At 41.4% G+C, this 27,324-nt stretch overlaps 1 protein-coding gene across 1 annotated transcript in view; it reads right to left on the bottom strand.

Moving 5' to 3' along the window:
* The window catches only part of rtn4r (reticulon 4 receptor), a 75,808-nt gene that overhangs the window by 13,922 nt on the left and 34,562 nt on the right, over positions 1 to 27,324 (bottom strand). The window lies entirely within an intron of this gene.

Below are 27,324 nucleotides of genomic sequence, written 5' to 3'. Positions count from 1 at the left end.
ATTTTAATGCGTTATCTCCTCGGAATCGTTTGCAATGCTGGCCATAGACCACAAAACTCTTCACGCTGGCGTCTGTCTTCTTGTACTCAGCACCAGGGGCTAAAACAACTGAGTATCACATTGCAATGAACTGCAGCGCAAAGTAGGTGAGCACTAGAGAATGGAGCTGTCTGCTGCCAATATTTAACTCCTGTGATGAAGGGGGTGAGGAAGAGCTGTGGTTACAAGGCTCGTTAGCTGATAGGGATCAGACAGTAGAAAGAAGACTTCAAGGAAGTACAGTCAAGTACAATAGGAAGAAAACACAAAAAGGAAATCTAGCACCCTGTAAGGTTCTTCAGTTTATCCATCTCATAGAACTCAAAAGTTCAAAATGGAGTCACTTTAGAAAATTAGGACCGCCGCCCATCCAAAAGCCGTACCTCTGAACACTCACTCATTTTCTACCGCTATATCCGAACTACCTCGGGTCTCGGGTCATCTCAGGCGTCATCGGGCATCAAGGCAGGATACACCCTGGACGGAGTGCCAACCCATCGCAGGGCACACACACACACACACACACACACACACTCTCATTCACTCACGCAATCACACACTACGGACAATTTTTACAGAGATGCCAATCAACCTACCATGCATGTCTTTGGACCGGGGGAGGAAACCGGAGTACCCGGAGGAAACCACCGAGGCATGGGGAGAACATGCAAACTCCACACACACAAGGCGGAGGCGGGAATCAAAACCCCAACCCTGGAGGTGTGAGGCGATGATGCAATATCTGTTACACTGTTCTGAAATCCCTGGAAATCCCATGTGAGAAACACTGAGCCTGGTCAGTTGTGATCCTGGTCAGTTGTGAACCTGGTCAGTCTTAGCCTGGTCAGTTGTGTTTCTGTTGCATCGTGAAGGACACATAAACTTTTTTTTGATCTGATGGCTAGCTAATGAATTCATGATTTGTCCATTCCTGTGTTGTGCTTTAAAACAGGTCCCTTAACTCTCATCTTAACGGCTCATCTGTTTTTCAATTGCAGTTTTTTTTTCCCCCTCACTTGTAATTCACTTCAGCTAAAAGCTTCTGACACCAAATGAATCAATGCAAATGAATCAATTCAAATGGCGTGTGAACAATATATTTAAATTAGAATTAAATTTGTCCAATTTATTAAAAAAAAAATGCGTTCTTGAATAAATATCAGCTGAGTAAAAGGAATAAAATCCTTGAATTAGTTTTGATAAGTGATTAAGTAGACAGCTGTTGCTAATTTCCAGCTGTTCTGCATTCCATTCAGTTGTCCTACTCTGATTATATTCATTAGGTGGTTGAGAGTTGTTGTTTTTTTCAGTTACGCAACTTTTCCTGAGCACCGTGTGAGAACTAATTTTTATTTTGCTCTTTATTATACAAACGAATCACCTGCCAAATAGCAGCATCCTGTAAATATGCCTGTCTTTACAAAGCTATGATTTATACCTGACATTCGGTGTCTGTTTATAGCTTTGTCTCTCCCTCTGCATAGTTCATCCACTGGGGAATCAAGTTTTCATGACTACCGTAGGCACTTTTTGCCTTCCTCATAAATATTTCAGGGGTGATGCTAACCTGTGCATGCTGCACTCAAACGCTATCAAAATAACAGTAAGAATCTGGAACAGGAGAACATCATGAGACGGATCGTTTTCCTTCGAGAAAATCCCCAAGTTGAGATCTTCAGACTAATCTAAAATATGTTCGTAAATACAATGCAGGTTGTGTTTCACCATGCGTGGGTTTAGTTGTTGCTCTACCACCTCCGTATGCTTAGAGGATGATGCTGAGTGCAGTAACACACTGCCGACAGCATAAACAGAAGGCGAGGTGAACATGGCAGGAGCCATCAAAAGTGCTGGATGTTTTCTTTCTATGTCTCATGAGAGGAAAGAAATATTGGATCACCTAAAAGCCATGAACTGGAACCGTACTCCTAAACGTTTCATTTATAGCCAGTAAAATGATTCACATTTTAACAGATTTTGCACTGTGGTTGCTAATTATAAATTCTAAAATTTCAGCTTTTGTTGTGGATCATAGTTTAAAATAAAAAATCACATGAATCATCGAATAAATACGGAAGAAAACGCGTGCTGTTACAGGAAAAGGCTGTGATTAAGAGGAATGGAAGTGAATTAGAGTTATTTGTTATCATTCGGGGGGGGGCCACGGTGGCTTAGTGGTTAGCACGTTCGCCTAACACCTCCAGGGTTGGGGGTTCGATTCCCGCCTCCACCTTGTGTGTGTGGAGTTTGCATGTTCTCCCCGTGCCTCGGGGGTTTCCTCCGGGTACTCCGGTTTCCTCCCCCGGTCCAAAGACATGCATGGCAGGTTGATTGGCATCTCTGGAAAAATTGTCCGTAGTGTGTGATTGCATGAGTGAATGAGAGTGTGTGTGTGCCCTGCGATGGGTTGGCACTCCGTCTAGGGTGTATCCTGCCTTGATGCCCGATGACGCCTGAGATAGGCACAGGCTCCCTGTGACCCGAGGTAGTTCGGATAAGCGGTAGAAAGTGAGTGAGTGAGTTTTTTTTTTTTTGAAAGTTTTCTCTAAGGAGATGTTTATTTAAGGGATGCACTTATTTCCAGGGATTTCAGAACACTGTAACAGATATTGCATCATCGGGTAGGTGTGGCCTAATTGATAATCTAACCCTTAACCCTAACCCTAACCATAACCGTAGTTTTTGGTTGTTTATTTGTTTTTCGAAACTAGCATAACTGTAAGATAATAAAGCATAATAGATATAAAATATAAAATCTACCTGTATGACTGTTTTGTCCTTAATTATCCATCGTAGGTATGCTCTTTTTTTTTAAAAAAGAGGGCATTTTCCAAGACCTCCAGAACCACGCCCACTTTACGTTGTGGTAAGGAAATCCCTGGAATTTAGTGAATGCCATTTATTTAAGGAGTCTGAAGCATTACCGCTTAGGTAACTGTAGCTTCTCAGACATGGGGAAGTCTTAACTGGAGGGGTTTATGCTTTCTGGTTTGTCTCTAACATGACAAGATGGAAAGACAATGTATAGCTTTTCTTGTCATGTATTTAAGATACATAGTGGCCAAAAAAGCATGGACACCTCTCTGTTCATCTTTTGTTAGCAACAAGCTAACCATCCGGCAGTGATGTATGAAGTGTGGCGTCAGAATAACAATTAAACAATAAATTTATAAACAATTATAAACAAGTGAGTATGCTGACAGAGCTAAAGCTAATACTTGTATATACAGTAAAACGTATATAAAGGTAAGAAGTGTTGTTTTGGTTACTGCTAATACTCTGAGCAGCCATGTTGAATTAGTGCCACTTGCTGACAATTCCATCATGACTTCTAAGACAGGAAATCTTGTAAGAGTCAGGACCTGATACAAGATCTAGTCAGATACCGAATTAGCCCCATTCTGTTTAGCCCTGTGTCACTTCATTGTAAAACCTTAGTAAATTTAGCCGTGCACATGTCAAAGGCTAACAAGAGCTTGCGCTTGTTTTGTCGTTCTCCTGAATTGCACAGCAGCCATCATGCGGTTTTCCAAACGATTAAAAAGATGTTCCTTTCATTCTGCTAGACTGACTAACTGCTTCGCTCACCATTTTCCCAGAGCTTTTATTAGCAATAAAATTCAATTTGCAGTTGGTGGGTTTGCCAGCCTTGAGGGTAGAAAAATGCATTACCCCAGAATAAAAGGGAAATGGCTAGAAATGACTCCGTGCTGTATGATCTGAGAGCCTCTCCATCATTCCTGCTGAATTACTGGTCTGATGCTGCTGTGTTTATGTGTGTGTGTGTGTTGGATTGTAGGGTAGACAGCTTTGTTCGCAAGTCTTTAAAACAGTTCTCATATGTCTTTCCATACACCGGTATTGTCCCTGAACCGTAGTGAAAACGTCTCTTCTTGCAGGAGCTGAATTACACTACGGCTTATTGAATTGTATCGCAGATTGGCTTGAGCGAAGTTTTACAGACCTGAAATGATGTGCTCCTAAAATCTAAAATGGAAAAAAAAGCTACTGGATCATTTTCTACCTGACCTGCTCTTGCTGGTGCACATCATCAGAGGTAAATGTCAGCGTGTGGCCGATAATATTACAAGAGCTGCCATCTGCAACGATATCTGAGATCCCTCTCTCTCACATATATATATATATATATATATGTGTGTGTGTGTGTGTGTGTGTGTGTGTGTGTGTGTGTGAAAATTGTCCATTTTTTAATTGGAGCGAACGAACATACATCCCAGAGGCAGTTTTTATATTAAAAGAAGAATATCAGAATCAATTTTCCAACAGAAACCTTTGACTTTAATTTAACCGGACACATTTAGACTCTGCACTGTAATTATTTTTCATCTAGTAAACTGAATAATGTGTGTGACGGCAATTTCCTTCACTGGATCTGATTCTGGAAATCAACCAAAAAAAAAAACACAGACAAATACTACTGATGAACTCTAACGTTGACCCGATCCATGATTATGATCCATGAAGCTCCACCCACATTTACATCAGTCACAGACACCCTTATCCAGTGACTTTTTATCTTATTTTTATACAACTGTGCATTAAGGGTCTTGCTCAGGAGCCCAGCAGTGGCAGCTTGGTGGACCTGGGATTCAAGCTCACGACATTCCGATTGGTAATTAGAAACTTTAACCGCTAGGCTACCACATCGACCCCTGCTGTGGTAATGGGAAGGGATTGTGTATATATGAATCAACTGCAGTTCTTTTCACTGGCAGCAGAAGGCATTAAATATTTCACACCGCTCCTTTAACTGTTAGATCATTTCACCTTGTATGTAGGCTAAGTTACTTGGGGTTTTGGTTTACCTCAATAAGAAATGACAAATCACTCCTAAACTCAGCTATAAACCAGCTCAATTTCCAATATCCTACGGTTTGAAAACAAAATCAGAATTGACAAGCACTTTTAGTTGGTGATCGTGGAAAATCCTTTTCTTCAACAGTTCTGCTCTCTCAAACACGCTGACAAGGTAGATAAGTGGATAGCATGTTGCTAATTGTGTCTGTCATTAACAGTTTCTTCACACTGAAGTGAAATTGGGAAGATGATGGACATCAAATTATATACCATGAAAGTTCTGTTTGAGTGTGTGTGTGAGTGTGTGTTTTATTTTTCCTTGAAAATCTTACCCTGTTCCAGACTATCATTTTGAATATAGATAACCTTATGTTTACATAAGTCTCCTGAAGAATTGAAGAATTTCTTGGCTGGATTGCTGTGTACATTAGCACCCACAGTTCCTTTGAGATTCCAACTTTTACCTCATAGATGTATTCGTTACCTTAACTCAAGGACAGATGTAAATAAACAGATACTGTATATGGTATATCGCATATGCTGCTCCAAGTTCAAGGTTCTTAGGCCACGTTCACACTGCAGGTAAAAGTGGCCCAAATCTGATTTTTTTGGGGTCAAGTGACCAGGTCAGACTTCTTCAGGAGTAGTGTGAACACTCAAATCTAGCCCAGATCTGATTTTTTCAAATCGGATTCAGACCACTTCCATATGTGGTCCTGAATCAGACCCAAATCTGATTTTTTCCAATGTGGCCACAGTGTGAACAACCGAGGCGGATTTGATGCGACTTTTACGTCAATCTACATCGACATTCGTCACAATTATGCGCCAGCGAGTACGCACACAAACACGACTACGCCTACAGAATGGATCAAATAATCAAAAGTTGCCCTCGACATCCGAAAATTTTCAAAACACTGCGTCTCTGTGCTGCCGTTACACAAACATTTAGATAGAAAAGCGAAAATGCTTACTTCCTACATAACCTCGCCAACTTTAGCGCAACGGCGTGCTGCGTGTGACGTCATTGTTATTGTTCGTTTGCGCATGCAGGTCAGTTCGAAACAGCAAACAGTTCACACTGGTATCTGATATAGGCCACATTTTAAAAGGTAATGTGAACAGCCAAACAAAAAAATCAGATCTGAGCAAAATATCCGAATTGAGCATTAAGACTTGCAGTGTGAACGCGGCCTTACAGAGAAACTCTAGTAAACACATTTGGAGCTGCTGCAAGGATCAGGTTGGTGTCAGTTCTCGTGTTAGGACTGAGAGATTATCAGCTTAGCTTTGAGGTTCTTATCATCACTACTACACTTGCAGCATTGAATTTGATTTCAGATCTGAATGTCAAGGCTTAAAGGGAAACAAAACCACCATGTGATATGCTAGCTGTAATGATTTGTAGTATCTCTAGTGAAGTTTTTTGTATCTATGGTTTATCCTTATGCCACATTTACATTAATCAATATTTGGTTATTATGGTACATGACATACAATCAATTACTGAAATTAGAAACTACGGAATTTCTAAAGTTTAGAAGAGAAAGAGAAAATAAACCTGAAATGAGCAGGTTTATTTATTGTGTCTGGTCACCTCTAAGTCTCATTCATGCTTCAGTGTATGGCCTCACTTAGATAATGTAGATGATTTGTTCCAAAGAACTGCTGATATATTCATATACTTGTCATATCATATGCTCACACTCTCCCTCAGGACTGGTAATACTGAACATTGTTGACTATACAATTGTAGAAGAAGAATGTGCTTACTGACAATTCCACACCAGACCACCAGAGGTCACTATCACCAGAACACTAGTGTTATTCTTACCGCTTCTGGATTCAGTCACAGTCACTGTTTGTATGCCATTGTGTGTTTTCCTATAAACATCAAACCTTCTAAAAAAAAAGTTCCAGGCAGCTTCTGCTTTGTACTAGTGAAAAAGAGAGACGTAGGAATGTACCGATGCTTAGTTCTGTGTCCTTCTTATAGCACAAATTAGACTCTACATAGGATCAGCAGATCTTACACAAATACTAATCTCCCAAATGAGTGGAGGGATTAAAATTAACTGGAAATATGGTGTTTCTCAGTACCTGAGTGGTTCCCCAGATGAGGATCTGCATAGGATTTAGTAAACGCACATATAACCCACACAGTGCATCAACCTCAGTTCTTCCACACCAGCTTTTCACTGATCTCTCTCTTTTCTCTTTTTCTCTTTAGCATGTGTAAATACCCTAGAGATAAATTGACCTGAAAAAAAAAAAAATCCTTTTATCTCTTTTCAGCTCTCTCAACAGGCTACACATTAAGGCCAGAGTGAAAGATAGACTATTTTCCACATCTGTGGTTAACACTTGGAGAGCTTAGATTTCTTACTAGCAGAGAAGATACAGAGTGCATCGTTTTATAAGACAAGCACTGATGCAAGTTAATCTGCAGTCCATAAGATTTATGACTTTTTTTGACCCATTGCTACTATAATATAATATGGGAGACCCTTAAAAAATGAGCATGTGATTGCCTAGTGGTTAAGGTGTTGGGTTACCATTCGGAAGCTTGTGAGTTCAATCCCCGGTCCACCAAGCTGCCACTGTTGGGCCCCTGAGCAAGGCCCTTAGCGCTCATTTGTATAAAAAAATTAGATAATGTAAGATAATGGATAAGGGCACCTGCCAAATGCTGTAAATGTAAGTTTAAATGTAAAACATATGCCTTTTCAGATTAGTAGCTTGACCAAACACAAGTAAAACTGATCTAATAGAAATGTTCATTCACTGAAGTAGAAAGGACCTGATTACTTTTGCTTTACTATGAAGTTTGACCTGTGGATTAACAAGTCTACTGTATGTCCACACACAAATAGAAATCAAGTCTTTTTGCAAGACTTTTTGCAAGACTTTTTGATTGGTACAAAATAGAGGAGCTGCTTATTAACTGCTTAATTAGTGCTCACACCAAACTTACTGCTTCTTGTCGCACATTAAAAAAAAAATTATACTGACACTGTTTTTTTTCTCTCTCTGCCTGCTAGGGTTTTCTAAATAGCCATGTTAGCACGTCTGGGAGCAGAAGGTCTATCATGCAATTGCATCACACTCGGAACTTTACAATCCCTTTTTATTTAATTTTTTTTTAACGAATTTGCATTTTCCCACAATCATCCTTTTGACAAAAAAGTATCTGGGGATTTAGTAGTAAAGTCCCTGGTTAAATTGGCTTCCAACACTGTTCTAGAAAGTTCCAGAGAAAATAGAGAAGAGAAAATGAGTTGAACAAATCAAAATGATGCCCTTTCTGCACTATTACCACACCGAGGAGAGATGAGAGAGAATTAAGGACTGCAGAGGAGAGATTGTAGAGCACAGCAGGAGAGCAAAGGATACTGTAGATAAGAAAGAGGACAGAAGAAGAAAATGTAAGCATGGCAGCTAGAATAGGGGACAAAATATAGACAGAAAGAGACCGACAGATAGAAAGAGCCAAAAGGATTGAAAAAAAAAAAAAAACTAAAGAAGTGACAGCGAGACAGCAGGAGGCTTTAAAGCACTTGAACTTGAATTCAATCAAGTGTTTCCAATCCCTTCCAGAGAAGGACATGAGAGGCGGGACCGTCTGTTTGAAGTTCACTGCTGTCCGCACTGTAAGCCGACAATTACAAGGCAAATCAGGCTGAACGATATCCCGACGTCCCTACTCATCCCCCAGCCCCATGTCCTCTTACTGTTTAATGAAACATTGTAGAGTCATAACGTCACACCAAACCCAGCAGAGACACAGGTATACTGTAGCTTCATAGGCAACTGAGGATGAACTAGTGCAAGATAATTGCAACAAGATCATGATTAGCATCTGATTTAACTCAATTGCACGAAGTAAACCAAAAATTCTGCATTCTCATGATTTGCATGCACACTTGACAAAGGTTTGTGACCTTTTCCGGTCAACATGTTATTACCCAATGAATAAAAGTGTTTTACAAGTGTATTGTCACCTCTACACACCTGTATGGTGTATGAAAACAAACCAAATAGTAAACAAACCAAAAGCATCAATCTTGCTTGATTTGGTCTAATTGGTGTGAAGGTCCCCTAAAGCAAGACTGTGTCTAATAATTGCACTTCGGAGTGGCCTAGTCAGGAGCTATTACTTTAGCTGGCATTATTACAAGTCTCCTGGTGGCTCAGGGGTTCTAACGGACTGCATGTAGCTAGATATAGCCCTTGCTTTCAAAGATTCTGGGGTCAGAGTTTTGATGAGTAAAATGGTAATACTGTAGGTCTGGTAAGGCTTATTTCATATGGCCACATCCTTATTAAGCAGATTTGCTAATTTCATCATACAAACTATTGGGAGTAGACAGTAGCTTACGGTTTATCTACTGTACAAATTATGTTTTGGCGTCGTGTGTATTTTGGTGTAGGAATTAGCCCATCTAAGGGGCCATTTGGGCAGCTCATGGTAGAGGTCTTCTCGGGTCTAAAGAAATGTACCCGACCCGAAGTGACCCGAATCACTTTTTACCCGAACCCGACGTGCATAATTTTTTTTTTTTTTAAGAAAGACCAATAGAAAGACCAAGAAAGACAAACCCGAAAAATTAGACCCGAGTCCGACCCGACCTGACCCATTGGCAAATTTTTTTTTTTTAACCCGACCGGACCTGAATGTTGCACACACCGATGCAGCCCTGCATGCACCAGTCAGACAGAAAAGTAACCGCTACAGCGTGGATTCAAAATTGATTGACAGGTACTTACCGCCAGCAACACGATGTCACAAGCGGTCTTGGCAAACAGACTAGAGGTTGGAAAAGGACTCGAGTCAATGCACACACACGGGATATGGTAGTTCGGGTCTTCTCGGGTCCGTTCTGTAAAAACACATTCATTTTAAATTACCCGAGACCCGGTGCCGCTATTATTATCCCCGACCCGTGTCCGAGGCACACGTGAAACTTTTAGACCCGAACCCGCTCGGGTCTCGGGCCGGACCTCGGGTTTTCGAATCTAACTGGACCCGTGAAGACCTCTAGTTCATGGGACATCATGCCTTACTCACATAAGACAGTTCTTGGCAATTCAAATACGTACGTAAGGTTAACAGCAATTATGTATTAAGTATGAAAGCAATTGCCTTATGGGTTCTGGCAAAAATAGAGATCTCTATGGTCTCTGTAAATGGTCTTAAAGCATATGATATACAGAGCGGCATTTTCTTTTAAAGGTCAAACCTCTGCTCCTTGCGTTCCCAGTACGGAGAGCCAATCAGTCCTTTCTAAAATTAATAACAGCATCTGCATTATTTAGCACCTGCCTGTGTTCCTCCATGCTGGGCCATTTAGATAAAGCTCTCTCCTCTGCAGTGAGACAGATTTAGTGCATGAATGGGAAAGGAGGAATGGACGACCAGAGGACGGAGACAGACTCTGAGCTCCTCCACCCCACCTTTTCATACTATTCCCCTTGGCCATCCTCTTTGAAATTTGTGAAATCTTTCTCCATCCATTCTTATCTCTCTCGCTTTGCTACTTTTCCTCTGTATCTCATCTGTCCTCCCTGTGTTTCCACACCAAATTTCTCTATCTCACCTTCTTGCTTTTTTTGCACGCTTCGTTTTTCATCGCCTCGCCCTGTCTCTGTTGCCATGCCTGATAAGTGCTCGTCCTATATGTACCCTCACCACGGATCACTCCCCTTTTCTCTTAAAGGTCACAACACTGCTCTTCGCTCTTCCTGATGCAGAGAGAGCTTATCAGCCAAGCTTTTATCTCCTGTCTGACAGTAAAACAGAGAGGGAGGTCGATCCACACTCCCGTACACACACCGCGCTAAAAGGATGAAGGGTTTAGTGTGGAGGGTGCTGCGACCTAGGCTTCAGATAAGAGGAAATATTTGCTGGCTGAACACAACCATGTCAGTGAGAAGCATGATTTGGGGTTTGATTGCTTATCTGCAATGTAATGTATTGTATTCTCAGCGGTATTATGGGCAAATGTATAAATCCGTAGCAAAGTCAAGCGGTGTAAAAGTGGTGTAAAGTAGCAGTCATACTGCTATTTATTTCCAAAAAGATAACACAAAATCTCATAGTCCTTGCGGTGTGATAAGAGATCGGAGGGAACACAATGATTCAATAGTCAACTCAAATTTATAGTTCTTTGCTACAGTGAGCAACTAGCAAAAAAACCTTTTTTTGTATTTCCACCTAGCAAAATTAACTACAAAATAACAACCAGATTACTTTCATATATTCTAGTATCATTTACAATTCAAGCTATTTAGCTAATTAGATTTTTCCACATCTCATTTTCTTTAAAAGCTGCTAGTTACACAATTTAACCAGGAGCTAGAGCTAGAGGTAGCTGCGCTGAAGATGTTGAGGTTCTCTTTGGGAGTGACAAGATAGGACAGGATTAGGAACGAGTACATCAGAGGGACAGCTCATGTTGGACATTTTGTGGGACAAAGTTAGGGAGGCCAGATTAAGATGGTTTGGACATGTTCAGAGGATGGAGAGTGAGTATATTGGTAGGAGAATGTTGGACATGGAGCTGCCAGGCAGGAGGCAAAGAGGAAGGCCAAAGAAGAGGTTTATGGATGTAATTAATGAGGATATGAAGCTAGTGGGTGCAAGTGTTGAGGATGCAGAAGATAGGGATAGGTGGAGAGAGATGATTCTCTGTAGCGACCCCTGAAGGGAAAAGCCGAATGAATAATAATAAGAAGAAGAAGTTACACAATTTAACCACAACTGATAGAGCAAGTCAAATGTATACCATGTCTAACCCTAATCCTGTTATACATTGTGCTCTAACATACAAACAGGGTGCTGTTCTGCTAACGCTAAATCTGATGGTAGCCATAAGATGGTATACTTAATCTAATGCTATTTTAATGCTAAAAACTGTCACGTTCACTCAGTATCCATATTTCTTTCAGTATCAGGTTTCAAATTCATGCAGTAAGGGAAGTAGTGCAAAACATTTCCTACTTAATGCTACATTTCTTCTACTAAGTATGCTGCAAAATAGCATTTTCATCTATGTAGCACTTACTGATCCATGTTGCTAGACTGTGAGCGCTAATTACCTAGCAAGTACAAAGATTTTTCTCAAAAAGAATCAGTGTTTTTTTCTCTTGAAATCACTTGGCTGTGCACATCTGCAATATACACACATGTAATGACTTGGCTCACTCGGGTTTTTGCTTTATTGTGGTGCTAATGAGAGCTTTCGACACACAGCAACAGACCTCCATGTTCCAAACAGCCATTATCGACTTTGGAGAAAGGTGTCGTATGAGTGTGGGTTATGGAAAGCCATTTTCAGCACCAACAGATACTGCATGATTGAATTAAGCAGAGAGGTAAAGTAGAAGATGAAAAAGAAGAAGGAGAAGCGTGGATTACCTCTAGTTTCGTTAATTAGCCTTCACGCTTCAGCTAAGTGGCTTTATGTGTAGCATGGCTTCAGGTGTCGCTAAGCATGACTAGCGTGCTGGAGAGACCATTAGGACAGAGAACACAGAGAACACACACCAGGACAGTGCTGAGGTGGATAAGGTGATTCATTCACTTCATATTGCTTTGGGTACTTTTTTTTTCATCTAGTTATCTTCACAATATTGATTTTCCTCTATCTCTCGGCATATCTTCTACTCGTTCCTAAATCAATATTATTTTCTTTCTCACACACCTTTTGTTGCACCCGATGCTGTTGGAAAGGCCTATTTTATTTCCTGTTTACTTTTTTCTTTGTTTTTCCTCGCAACTTCAGAAAGGACACATCGAAAGCGACAATAGCACTTTGCAGACCTATTCATAAGCAAAGACAAGACATGGCAGGTTTTTGCTTACGAAGCCATTAGCTGTGATCACCTCCGCCTGCCGCACCTGACACAAGACATTTCCAGAAAGTGCTGAATCGTGAACACTGCTTAGCACCGTCAGGGACAGGCTGGCTAATTTGAGACGGTGCAGTGTTCAGTGTGTCAGTACAGCCTGTCTGGAAGCTAATAAAACTCAAATCGTTCTTGAGGTTTGAATTTATTTGTCCATTAGCATTTCTTTAATACAGTAATGATTTGTAACTTGGATGTTTGGGAAACCATGAAAATTAAAGGTGCCCTTCCACACAAAACTGTTTTTACTTGTATTTTTTGATATGTGTTAGGTCCATATGTGTTTGTGTTGTGTCGTGAATGTGAAAACGAACTGCTACCTCCCCGGTCAGTTCTAGCCACTTAAAAGAAATAAGGGGAGAAATCAGGTCAGTTGGAAAAGCTGGTCACTCTGACGTCAGAGTGACTGAGCTCATTACTATTCATGAGCTCTCCCACTTGAGACCGCGCCCCCAGAATTCGTGTAGCTCAGTGAGTTTCCTATACAGCAAGGATGGCTGAACGTCAACGGGCTTGTGAAGAAGCCGATCTGACGCAATTCAAGGTGATTGTAAACAAATTTCCTCTAGCCTAGGCTACTTATTGCGCTGGGTGAATGAATAGTCATGCTCTCGTATCCTAGCGGTTAGCCAATCGGAGCCAAGCAGCATAGCTCATTTGAATATTCATGAGAACTGGCGCAAATCGAGCTGAGTCTTCCTGAAGGCTTTCTATACCACACTAGAATGGCTTGAAACAAGGTAACCAAGGCATTTTTTCCACAAAAAAATGTTTCAGAGTCCATGGTAAACTTCAGACATTACCACAAAAGTAATGAAATACATGTGGCAGGGCACCTTTAAAGCTTTGTGCATCAACCACTTCCAGTGATATATGTACGCATGTATGAACGTATTTTATTTTCCCACATTTCCAATGGGCCCTCCAGCATATGAGACGCTCGAAGCTAGAGTAATGCTGAAGCTGTCTGAAAACAGCCAGCATATGAGTCATTAAAAACGCCCTGTGTCATTGCTCTGCCCCTGCTATCAGCTCTTCCCAACACTGCTTGTTTAATGGCCCTGTGATCATTCTCCTGTGTTTCTTAATTAGGCTTGGGTGCTTTTAAAGTTCTCTGTTCAGTACGAAGTCATGCTCTCACATGGGTGGCCATTTTTAAGAGAGTTGACTAAACTGCTTGCACTGCTGCTTAAAATAAGCTTCCTTAAGCATCTCTTCTCAAGTCTGAGTTTCATATAGTGTTTGAAATACAGAAACTCCCATGTGTCCTAGTTTGGTTTGGTAAAATTCCTTTACATTTACATTAACACAAATGAATAAGATAAAATTTATGAAAAAGGATATTCATTCATCTTCTACCGCTTATCCGAACTACCTCGGGTCACGGGGATCTCAGGCGTCATAGGGCATCAAGGCAGGATACACCCTGGACGGAGTGCCAACCCATCGCAGGGCACACACGCACTCTCATTCACTCACGCACTCATACACTACGGACATTTTTCCAGAGATGCCAATCAACCTATCATGCATGTCTTTGGACCGGGGGAGGAAACCGGAGTACCCGGAGGAAACCCCCGAGGCACGGGGAGAACATGCAAACTCCACACACACAAGGCGGAGGCGGGAATCAAACCCCGACCCTGGAGGTGTGAGGCGAACGTGCTAACCACTAAGCCACTGTGCCCCCTGAAAAAGGATATGTTTCGCTATCCTTGTGTTTGGAGTCTGGATCTGAGCAAAATGGGATAATTTTGGCTCTATGGTATTTGGTGTGGCATTCACTAAATTCCAGGGGTTTCGTTACCATGACGTAAAGTGGGCGTGTTTCTGGAGGTCTTGGAAAAACGCCCTCTTTCAAAAAAAAAAAGAGCGTACCTACGATGGATAATGAAGGACAAAACAGTCATACAGGTAGATTTTATATTTTATATCTATTATGCTTTATTATCTTACAATTCAGCTATTTTCGAAAACAAATAAACAACCAAAAACTACAGTTAGGGTTAGGGTTAGATTATCAAATAGGCCACGCCTTCTTGATGACGCAATATCTGTTATGCTGTTCTGAAATCCCTGGAAATAAGTGCATCCCTATTTGGTGTTGTATGGCTTCAGACTATGGGGTTCACAAAAGAACTCCATCGGTGGAGGAATCACACGAGGGTTTGATTCAATCTGACTAAACACTAAATGTGAAAGCACAATAAATCATCTTCTTCACAGTAATCTTTGGTGTTGATCTTAACCAAACATGATCGTGCCTTCCGAGCCTTCGGGGTGTGGTTTTCTTAGAGCCTCCAGTTCAAAGCCAATGATTCCTGATGTCACAGAAATGATAATTCTACAATGCATCAAATAGGAATTTGTTAGCATGTAGATTTCAATTTCTAATATGTACATGTAGCTACTCTAAAATATGCCTTTCTGCATAACAATAATAGCATGAATCTAATGGATCTGACATGACGCTTCTGCTGAAAATATGGGTCCCAGAAACACCCTCTGGTTTTATAAATTAGCCATCTTAAACAAAATATAGACTTATCTATCATCAGAAGCCTGACTATACAAAGAAAATGATTCCTCAGCCCAGTAGAGCTGGAAGATTCAAAATGGATTCCTAATAGAACCATGTAAGAGATGATCTGTTTTTTTCTTTCCTTCTTCATCCTGCCATCTGCTTTGCCAGTTTCTGTGGACTCGACAGGAAGTCCCTCAACGCCAGCCTTGCTCCACTGCAAGGGAGTGTTGGAGAGCTTGGTGGCACGGGCTAAAAAATAAGTCAGGAATCCCTCAGGATGGGATGCTATCTCTTAGCCCGGTTGATCGAATCAGGCCGACTCAAATAGTAACGCAAGTAGGCAGCGAATGCACGGCTTTGCATCGAGCTGCATTTCTTTTAGTTTTGTAGAAAGAAAACCAAGTCTCTAAAACAAAGTTAGAGAGACAGGTGAGATTGGTTATGTAGACTGGACATATGGAAGAGCACTATGGATGAGTGTCAAGACCGAGGTAGCTAAAGCATCGGCTGAAATAAGAGAAAGAAGGGCTTCTGAAAGAAGATCTAGAGACGTTGAGTATATTAATAGGCTTCTCCGATCCTCTCCCTCTCGCCTCAATACTGTCGATAAGAAAAGCTCAAGCTTGCCCCCTAGTGTTTCTGAGATTCCCTAAGGACTTCAAATCAAATAATAGATGACCTCCTTTACCAGCAACGTGAGCTTATGCAGCTCGATGTATGATACAAATGCTGCACGCTGATGTAAATGATGCAGCACATATCAGCCTTTGAGGGACACATAGACAAAGCTCAAGATTAAAATTTTACATCTTTCATCATTTTACATCTTTGTTACAACTCCTGCTCTTGGTGCAGCATTCCTCGGTCAGGATCGTCCTTTATGTTTTAGCAGAAATACATAAATGCCAGGAGTCTTTCTGAATACATAGGAAACTACTTTAAAAAAAGTACTCGGTCATGTCTGGGGGGAAAAAAATAAATAAATAAATAAAAATGAAAAAAAGAGCCATGATTTGCTGTTAATCTGGGCATCTCTTGATAGAATGTATGGCTAGAATTTGTTTCTATTACAAAAATCCAGACAGAGCTTCACAAACGCTGCCACGGATTTCAGAAGCACGATAAGGGCTGATGCAGACGTTTTAAGGAGTGAGCCATCTGTGTGTTTTAATCTCGGTGGAGCAGGCTAAAGGAGAGCAGCAGGAGCAGGATGGACCACAGCTCATTAGAAAGGCAGAGAGAGAAACAGCAGGTTGCCTTCCTCACTTTTTCTCTCACACACCTCTCCTGTTCTGTCTCTCTCTTGCTCTCTTCTGTAAAAGAAAATATATATATTTACACTCACCGGCCACTTTATTAGGTACACCTTACTAGTACCGATGTGGTCTTCTACTTCTGTAGCCCATCCGCCTCAAGGTTCGACGTGTTGTGCGTTCAGAGATGCTCTTCTGCATACCTCGGTTGTAACGAGTGGTTATTTGAGTTACTGTTGCCTTTCTATCAGCTCGAACCAGTCTGGCCATTCTCCTCTGACCTCTGTCATCAACAAGGCATTTGCGCCCACAGAACAGCCCTCACTGGATATTTTCTCTTTTTCGGACCATTCTCTGTAAACCCTAGAGATGGTTGTGCGTGAAAATCCCAGTAGATCAGCAGTTTCTGAAATACTCAGACCAGCCCGTCTGGCACCAACAACCATGTCACGTTCAAAGTCACTTAAATCACCTTTCTGCCCCATTCTGACGCTCGGTTTGAACTGCAGCAGATCGTCTTGACCATGTCTACATGCTTAAATGCATTGAGTTGCTGCCATGTGATTGGCTGATTAGAAATTTGCGTTAACGAGCAGTTGGACAGGTGTACCTAATAAAGTGGCCGGTGAGTGTATATATATATATATATATATATATATATATATATATATATATATATATATATATATATATAGCCGATTACATCCACCAACATGGCTCTAACTACTCCAGCGTTTTCCTTTGTGAAATCCTGCCTCACTCCTGTTTTGGGCACGTATGCTTACATCCTGCCTGGATTAGATAAAGGACTGAGAATCACGGCTCTTACAGTTTTAATATCAGAGCCCTGCCTGCAGGCCTTTGGTTGCATTTATAGGCCACATCTACCCTCATCCCCAGAGGAGGCCACCAACAAGGATTATTGAATTGTTCACTTAAGAGCTGGTTTGTCCGAAAAAAAAAGATTTCCCACGACTAATGAAGATTGGCTCTTTAAGTAAAGAGTAAAACATGTTGAGGGCATGCTGTGATAAGAAATTACTCAACAACGGGGTGATGTGGTGTGACCCGATTCAATGTGAAAGTTTATTATATTCAAACAGTTTGTTCCTCTTTTTCTGTCCATAAAAAAATAGAAAATTGTACTTTTTATCCATTTATTGTTACAGGTAACGTAGAGTGTTCACAAAACACTAAAAAAACACACACACACACACAAAAAAGTACCTATGTTTTCCATATAAGGAAATGACTTGGAGGTGGTTATGATAAAAGATCATGTGCACCTTAAAAGCATCAGATACCCATGTTGTCCATGATACCTTACTCTACTCATACTTTAGGGAAGTCGTGGCCTAATGGTTAGAGAGTCTGACTCCTAACCCTATGGTTGTGGGTTCGAGTCTCGGGCCAAGACTGAAGTGCCATTGAGCAAGGCACCGAACCCCCCAACTGCTCCCCGGGCGCCGCAGCATAAATGGCTGCCCACTGCTCCGGGTGTGTGTTCACAGTGTGTGTGTGTTCACTGCTGTGTGTGTGCACTTTGGATGGGTTAAACGCAGAGAACGAATTCTGAGTATGGGTCACCGTACTTAGCCGTATGTCACGTCACATTCACTTACTCTAAGAGTTTGTGCACAGATGAAGCACACTGCAGAATACTACATCAAGGCCAGATGAAGACTTTCCAGCCTGTGAACCCACATAAACAACTTCATGGCTTCTGGTTGTTTTGTTAGCTTGTTAGGAAAGAGTTTCTGTGGTTTAATCTCTACAGTGGTTGTTCTGTGGTGGAATATTGATCGACTACACAACCTTAGTGAGAGTGATCCTTCATAAACCCACACTGCTCTCTCTGATAGGCTTTGACTGATGATCAGTGTCATTGTGCCCAAGAGGACAGCACCAGCTGCATCCGCCACTCTTGCCCCCTTCCTCATCCCATTCATCATCATCCTCAGTAGGGCTGAAGCAGATCCTTCCTCTTTCCTCCCCCTCACTTTGCCTCAAGTGATCATTGGCTAAGATTGGCATTGATAGAGTCCATGTACTTTAGGTTTATTTATTGAAGTGAAGCCACATCTTTAACTAAGCTTATAGGTCATTGATTCCCCTTGGACTGAGGCAGCGAGGGAAGAGAGGAGGCTAGCAGGGAGTCATTTATGTCTGGAAGCCTTAATTCCAGCTGTCAATACCTAATTGCTAAATGGCATTTATCTGCATTAGGCACGATCTCCCTTACATGATAAGAACATGCGAGTGAACTAGATTAGATAATAGAGCAGTAATCAAACCCATCAATAACTCTGACATGTTCTAATTACTAAAGGTTCTTTAGTCTTGCATCCCTGCTGAGATTTCTCAAGTTTTATATCTGCTTCTTAGTAGCTTAGTAGAAGAGTCTTCCAAACAATAAATAAGCTAGATCTTCTGTCTCTACGCTCTGAGAAACAAGTTTATCTTAAATATCTTGAACTTTCTTTATGGAGTCTATGAAGAACCCAAAAAAGTGATTCAAGCCAACGATCTTCTGTAACAAACATCAATGCTTGCTGGTTAGTTACCCTGTATTCCGGACAATAACTGAACATGTATTTATGTCTGCAATATGGAGAAATCTGCAGTGCTTTGAATTCCTTTTTTGATGGCTAATAATCGCTTGGCCTGTCATGGAATTTTGATATTTGATTCAGAAAGTTTTAGCACCTCAATGGACTGGCATAGCATCCAGGATGTATTCCTGCCTTGCACTTTGTGTTCTTAAAATATAGGCTCAAATATGACCCTGAGGATAAACATATTACTGAATATGAATTAAAAGAAGAAGAATTATATTCTCACCCCTCAGTCGTGGAATTATTCTCACCCCTCAGTCGTGGTATTGCCGGCCTGATACTCGAACCCACAACCTTAGGGTTAGGAGTCAAACTCTCTGACCATTAGGCCATGACTTCCCAAGGACAGAGATGGTTAAAGGTGATGCAGGGACTTGAACCTCCAATCAGTGGTACTTTAAATGGATAAGACTCTGGGTTGATGATTGGCAAGTCATCATTTTGATCAAGGCCCTTAATGCTTCAGGGTTGCTACATCATGGCTGACCCTATGCTCTGACCCAAACTTCCTAAGCTGGGATATGCAAAGAAAAGTATTTCCCTGTGCCGCAGTGCACCGCGTATGTGACGAATAAAGGCTTCTTTTTCTGATCAGTATCCCAGACCCTTAACTCTTAAGCCACCACTGCTCTGAAAGAATGAATGAACGGTTTAAAGGGAACATCGCTAAACATTCTCACATTTAGCATTCCAAGACTTCACGAGAGTTTTAGTGCACACTTCAGAAAAGTGTGTTTAGAGTCCCTGGCGTGGCTCTGAGCGAGTGCACCTTGATCGATGGCAATTAATGGAAGCTCAGCCACCGTTTCCCTCTTCTACTGAGCATGCCATGCTTTGCTCTGTCTCCTCATTATGATTCAATAAGGCATAGCAAACAAAGCCTGAGATCCTGCAGTGATACCTAAACCTATTATCTCAGCAGTTTTGGCTCTTATGCTGTGACAAATTGGTGTGGGCTTAAAGTGGAATGGAAACACTAGCCAGAATGCAGAAAGTAATATGATCCAGATGGACAATGTGTAGTTAAGCAGTGCGGTACTGCTTTGCAAAAAAAAAAAAAAACCCTGAATATTAGACCATAGAAAGGAGCTTAACAATGGACATGTTGGCATGGTTGATGTATGCCCGAGCAATGATCTGTAAACAGCAGCCTGTAGCACATGAATAACTAAGTCACGGAATTTGGAGCTTGCTTTATTAACATTGTGCCATTATCGAACCCTATAATGAAACTTTTGCTTTTAAAACTTGTCCAAAATGGACCTTGGATGCTGCTGTGCTCAGTGCTGTCATTGATCAACAAAAAGCCCTCGCCGTGTCGAGGCTGACAGGAGCCTTTAATTAGTCCCATATGCGAAGGTCAAAGTCATTTGCGTGCAGCTCCAGCTGCCTGTTTGTACAGGGATCAAATCAGCTAAAGAACCAAATAGTGTGGGTGCTTGCCATTTCCTAGATTTTAAGCATTGTAAATAGGCAACCAGGGCAAGTTGTAGTTCACATCCAACTGTGGCTGATCTGCTGCTGAGCAAACATGGACATCAGCAATAGAGAATGAATCCCAAGTAATCCTGGCACATAGCACATTTCATTAAAGTGCAGGCTACAGATAAAAGAGGCTTTATTTGTTTTGCACTGCTGCTGTTGCATGTGCATTATGACAAGGGATTTGGAGGTTTTACAACAGATCTTTCCCATAAAGACATCCGGTGGAAAGATGGAGGGGAAAGACAGGGTGCTTCGGCAGCTTATGTGCAAAAGCATAATCTTAATACTTTTCGCTCAAGCCAAGCAAAGTGATGTTTTTTTTTTTATTCTGACAATTTGATAATGTTTGGAAGATGAGAGAGAGAGAGAGAGAGAGAGAGAGAGAGAGAGAGAGAGAGAGAAATACGTTATCAGGAGTGAAAGCTTGCTTATCTTCTTGTGTTAAGTGCCCAGACTGGCCTTTAGGAGATTAAAAAAGAAGAGCTGCTTGTTCGTTTCTGGGCTAAGCCACCTGGAGGAGACCACAGTGGCAGTTCCAGCTCCAGAGGACTGATAACATCTGCATCCACATAAACAATGGCTTTCACTCTAGAATAAACAGTCACCTGCCATCTCCCACACTCTGTCTGGCATACATAAACACACATTCCTTCCTTTGGGAGCAGGACATTCTAAGGCATCAGAGAGAGAGAGAGAGAGAGAGAGAGAGAGAGAGAGAGAGAGAGAGAGAGAGAGAGAGAGAGAGAGAGAGAGAGAGAGAGATAGAGAGAGAGAGAGAGAGAGAGAGAGAGAGAGAGAGAGAGAGAGAGAGAGAGAGAGAGAGAGAGAGAGAGAGAGAGAGAGAGAGAGAGAGAAGACAGACGGCAGCCTTGTCTAAGCTCAGAAAGCCTGATAACACATGAAACGAGGTTGCTTGGAGATTTGCCGTCAACTGCTGACTGACAAGCAAGACACCCGGTGGTGGGAAAGAGCAGCTGACAGAACAAAATGGAGTTTCCTGATAACTCTCTTTGATCGGTTCATCGGCTCATTTGTCAGATCTTCACACTCGCTAATCCATCACTCATCCGGGTTAAGAGCAATTCCTTCTTAATTTATAACCGTAAGAGGCATCACATATCTGAAGTGAGAGAAATATACCATCTGTGTCTGGGAACGAAAGTGATATCTCGTGGAAATCTGTTGTAAATCCTTTGCCATTACACCACTGTGAGCCTGTCTCTTTTAAAATAAATCCAGTAGATAAATTTTCCTACATTACCTCATTCGTGTCTCTCCATATCCGTTCGTCATCTTCTTATTGTCTGCATTATAGTAGCTAGGTAATAAGTACTAGATAGAGAATGACAATCCCAAGTATCCAAAATAATCTCCAACACATAAACTAAATCATTGCAGGCAGTAGGGGCCATAATTGCGTCGTGATATGCGATGTCTGACTTTGAAACGCTCGTCTCCTTTTGATTTGTTAATCTACAGTTAGTACAAATGACTAGCGGCTAGTATCAAATGTAGGGAAATGTCTTCTAGTCAATGACATCTTCGGGTGTAAAAGAAGTCTATTCAGTCCAAATAAATTTGAAATTACTCTCACTCTCACTCATCTTCTACCGCTTATCCGAACTACCTCAGGTCACGGGGAGCCTGTGCCTATCTCAGGCGTCATCGGGCATCAAGGCAGGATACACCCTGGACGGAGTGCCAACCTATCGCAGGGCACACACACACTCTCATGCAATCACACACTACGGACAATTTTCCAGAGATGCCAATCAACCTACCATGCATGTCTTTGGACTGGGGGAGGAAACCGGAGTACCCGGAGAAAACCCCTGAGGCACGGGGAGAACATACAAACTCCACATACACAAGGCGGAGACGGGAATCGAACCCCCAACCCTGGAGGTGTGAGGCGAACGTGCTAACCACTAAGCCACGTGCCCCCAATTTGATAGTATATTTTACATATATTATATAGTAAAATATTTTAAAAAGAGTTTAATGTAAAGACACATAGCTATAGAGGATCAAGTCGACCATATAAATTCTGCAGACCCTGAATTGGATGGTCTACATTGAGGACCATGACTATAAAGGGTTTACTTTGATGATCTAGGAAGGATCTAGGAAGTTTGATATCATTGGGTATGAAGAAGCTACTATAACAACCTTAGCTGTAGAAGATCTACTTAGAGGCAGAAATGGGGGACTCGAGTCATATGACGACTCGAGTCAGACTTGTCACAAATTTGAGCCATGAGACTTGCTTGACAAATATTAAAAAAAGACTCGACTTGACTTTGACTTGACATTCGTGACTTGAGACTTACTTGCGACTTGAGTTAAATGACTCAGAGTTGGGGGACTCGACTTGACTCGAGTCAGACTTAAGTCTCAAATTTGAGACATGAGACTTGCTTGACAAATATTAAAAAAAGACTCGACTTGACTTTGACTTGACATTCGTGACTTGAGACGAACTTGTGACTTGCACGTGTGACTTACTCCCACCTCTGCTTAGAGGACCATGGATGTAGAGGAGCTATTTCAAGAGCCATGGGTGTAGAGGATCTACTGAAAAGCACAGGTATAGTGAATCTACTATGAGTACCATGGTTATAGCTCATCTGATGAACCAAGGGTTTAGAGGATATCATTTAAGAAGCATGGCTGTAGAGATTTAAATATGACAGTATTTTGAGATTTTCAGTGAGTTCGGAGGATCTACTTCATTAATTATGGATATAGAGGATCTACTCGGTGGATAGAGGATCTACTCGGCTACTCTAAGAACGATGGGTATGACTGACATATTTTATTTTAACAATGATACATATAGTGGATCTACTTTGAGAACCCTTGGTATAAAGGTCCTACTTTGAGAGCCATGGCTAGAGGATATGCTTTGCCAGTTGTCTTTCATGAAACATCTTCTTGTCAGTTAACCCAAATGAGGAGTAGTGAGTCAAGTCAATCTACATTAGGCTATACTGAACACTAAGTGTTCTTAATCTCTGTACTGTGTGGAACCTTATAACACATTGTGTCCTAATCAGAAAGGTTCCAAGCTGGACAACAAGCTAATAACACTTAATTATCCAAAGTACCCAGAGTGATATTGTATAGTGATAATAATAGTGCAGATGGTGCAAGACTGGTAACTTTCTGCAAGCCTATCTAGCTATACTAGCTAACTTTATTGCAAGCTGGCATATGCCTTTGCCTTGAACATGGGTGAAGAACCTTCTGGTTGGAAGGACTGTTTTACCCATGACTTCTGTCCTAAAACACAGCATGGACTTTCTTAACTCTTAAAACTGATATATAACACTGAAATAACCCTAACCCTAGTTGGGTATTTTATTTAAAGGCTCAAGGGCCCCAAGCAACTGCTTACTGCCATCTAGATGTATTAACCAAGGCTTACTGGAATATAAGGAACGAATGACAAGCGATAACATATCCAGTACACATGCTGAGGACTTGTGATATTTAATGGTTACATTTTTTTCCGTCTGTTGCCTGTGTGTCCTGGATGAGTGTGTGTGAGCGACAGAAAGGCCGAGAGATTCACTACGTCAGCTAAAGGTGAGAAGACCTGCTGGCAGCTGCGAGTCCTCACACAGTCTAATGTACCATGAAATTTTATTCTACACAGCTCACATTGCAACTCTGCCCTCTTCAGTAAGTGGAAATCTGATGGCTGAATTGTTTCCCCTCAAGGGCAAGTAGTGTGGGTTTTTTTTTGCCTCTCTCTCTTGGTCTTGCTTCTGCTCAGCATGATTACAGTGATTTGAGTAGGTCGTTAATGAGTTTATGTGTTCATTGTACCGTCAGGTTTTATTACTAAGGTTTTTATTTTCGTAATTAATATAGTGTTATATTCCAGCCGTCCTCAGCAATAGATATTAAAAGTTGTTTCTGGTGATTGGTGCTACAATTGGTGGTACAATATAATTATTGTGTGTCTAGACTCATGGCCAATTTTCTCTCTTAATATATTTCAGTATTCAGTCACTAGTAGCTAGATCTATTTTGCTACCACCTGAGTGGTAGAAGGCTAAAATTTGCATCGTACAAAATACACAAAGCCAATAAATCCCGTCAAAGTGTTGCTCATACATCATCTGTGATTGGCTAGCATTGCTCTGACTGACAGGAGAGAGTAAGATCATGCTTCTTGCCCAGAGAGCAGGCCAGTTATGCGCTCATGGACTACAAGACACAAATGGCTGGAGATCCCTAGGATTCCAACTTAAGCAAGCTCTGGCGAAATAGTGCCTATCATAGCAGAACCATGACTGTGCCTCTCTCGCCTCATGTCTTTAGGGACAGTCTGGACGTATAAAATGTAATGATAAATAAAAAAGTAGAAAAAACAAAACTGGGAGATCAAGTTGCAATAAAAAGCTTAAATTGAAATAGTACCCAGTACCCATCTGTGACAATCCACACAAACATGTGCTTTTATTTGTTTATGATCCCATTCTTGTCCAGTCTTTTCCCTTCACGTGCCACTGCATTGCTAACCTGTTGCAGTCACCTGTTTTGTGTCAGGATTAGATCGTATTTATCATTTTTATATTCCGTGTCTCACTGTTTAATGATTATTTTATCATTACATTCACGGCATTTGGCAGAAACCCTTATCCAGAGTGACATGCATTTTTATCTATATCATTTTTAACTGAGTAACTGAGGGTTAAGATCAGTGTTGTATAAAGTACTTGAAAGCAATACTTGAGTAAAAGTACAAGTATCGTACTAGAAAAAGACTTTGGTAGAAGTGAAAGTTACCTTTTGGAATATTACTCAAGTAAAAGTCTTAAAGTATCTGATATTTACTGTACTTAAGTATCAAAAGTCATTTTCTGATATTTAATGTACTTAAGTATTTGAAGTAAAAGTAAAAAGTAAAATTGAATTGATTTTCGGTAGGCATAAGAGGCGCTTCATCCGGTAGGAAGAATCTTTCATTCCAATGTACAGAAACATTTCTTGCAAATACGGCCTCGGGTGTATAACGTTATCTTCTTCATCCTGTTCACCGAGTTCACCAATATCGTCGGTTTGGTCGTCTACGATAACGGGAGGTCCTCCAGTAAGTGCTTCCATGACGGTTTCAGTTGTGCTTCCTCCTCCTTTGGCAACATTATGCTGAAATAGAGCGTGCGGACGTGTGTAATGCAATCTAGGAGCAGTGATTCGCCAGACCTCCCTTATTGCAGTCGCACACATTTCTTCTGATTTTATTTTGTAGTAACGAGTAACGAAGACGCTTAGTGGAAAATAGCGGAGTAAAAGTATACATTTTATCTAGGAAATGTAGTGGAATAAAAGTGAAAGTTGACATAAATTTAAATAGCGAAGTAAAGTACAGATACGGGGGGCACGGTGGCTTAGTGGTTAGCACGTTCGCCTCGCACCTCCAGGGTTGGGGGTTCGATTCCCGCCTCCGCCTTGTGTGTGTGGAGTTTGCATGTTCTCCCCGTGCCTCGGGGGTTTCCTCCGTCCAGGGTGTATCCTGCCTTGATGCCCGATGACGCCTGAGACGCACAGGCTCCCCGTGACCCGAGGTAGTTCGGATAAGCGGTAGAAAATGAGTGAGAGTGAGAGTACAGGTACGTGAAATTTCTACTTAAGTACAGTAACGAAGTATTTATACTCCGTTACATTACAACACTGGTTAAGGGCCTTGCTTAGGGGCCCAGCAGTGGCAGCTTAGTGGACCTGGGACTTGAACTCTTTACCATCCGATCTGCAGTCCAACGCTTTTAACAACACTTAATAACACTTCAAATCCGAGTACTGTTCCAAATTCTGGTACATTATATGTTTTAGCCCCTTCAATAGTTTGCCTTGTTTCTGATTGGTTGGATAATCCTGGTTTAACTTCTTCTTTCTATTATTTTGACCTTGGATTCTTTTGACCTCTGGGTACAGTTTTTGGATGTGCTCAAACAAAACACTGTTTCTCCTCACTGATATTACAACACCATAAAGATTCTGACTAATAATCAGCCACCAGAATGGGGTTTGTGTGACAGTCGCATCGTGTGCATCTTGCCTGACTGTCTACAAATCTTTTTTTTTTTTATGTTGTTTTGAACACCTGACAAGAAACAGTTTTCCACTAAATGCACAGAGATCTACCAGGCCATCTCACAAGGATAAAGTACAGTAATCAAAACAATTCTGTGGGTGATATTTTTTACCACAGTGAGGGTTAAGTGCTTTGTTCAAAGGTCCAACTGTCACAAATTACTCCTCTCTGTGTCAGACTCGGTTCCTCAGACAGCTAACGCTACTTGCATTTGTCATTCTTTTGCAAAGCGTTGTTGTTTTTGTCTAAACATGTGTTTGTTTTGGCTCTTGTACCGTCTCTGCCTCATCTAGTCAATGGTTCGTCATGTGATAAGCTGTGAGGTTTGTTTTTTTTGCGGATTTGATCCCTTTCGAATGACTTGAAGCTGTGCAGGAATGAGTCTGACCTTTACATCTGGGACTAATTGGAAGAAGAAGCTTCTGTTATTTGTCACATATAAATTTCAGTAAAGTGAAATTCTTCTTTTATTTTCTCACATATCCCAGCTTGTTAGGAAGCTGAGGTCAGAGCGCAGGGGTCAGCCATGATACAGCCCCCTAGAGCAGAGAGGGCTAAGGGTCTTGCTCAAGGGCATAA

The sequence above is a fragment of the Tachysurus vachellii genome, chromosome 12 (genome assembly GCF_030014155.1).
Source record: "Tachysurus vachellii isolate PV-2020 chromosome 12, HZAU_Pvac_v1, whole genome shotgun sequence".
In the NCBI taxonomy this organism is placed as follows: domain Eukaryota; kingdom Metazoa; phylum Chordata; class Actinopteri; order Siluriformes; family Bagridae; genus Tachysurus; species Tachysurus vachellii.
Note: the sequence above shows the minus strand (reverse complement) of the source record. Positions and strands in the feature narration are given on the sequence as shown.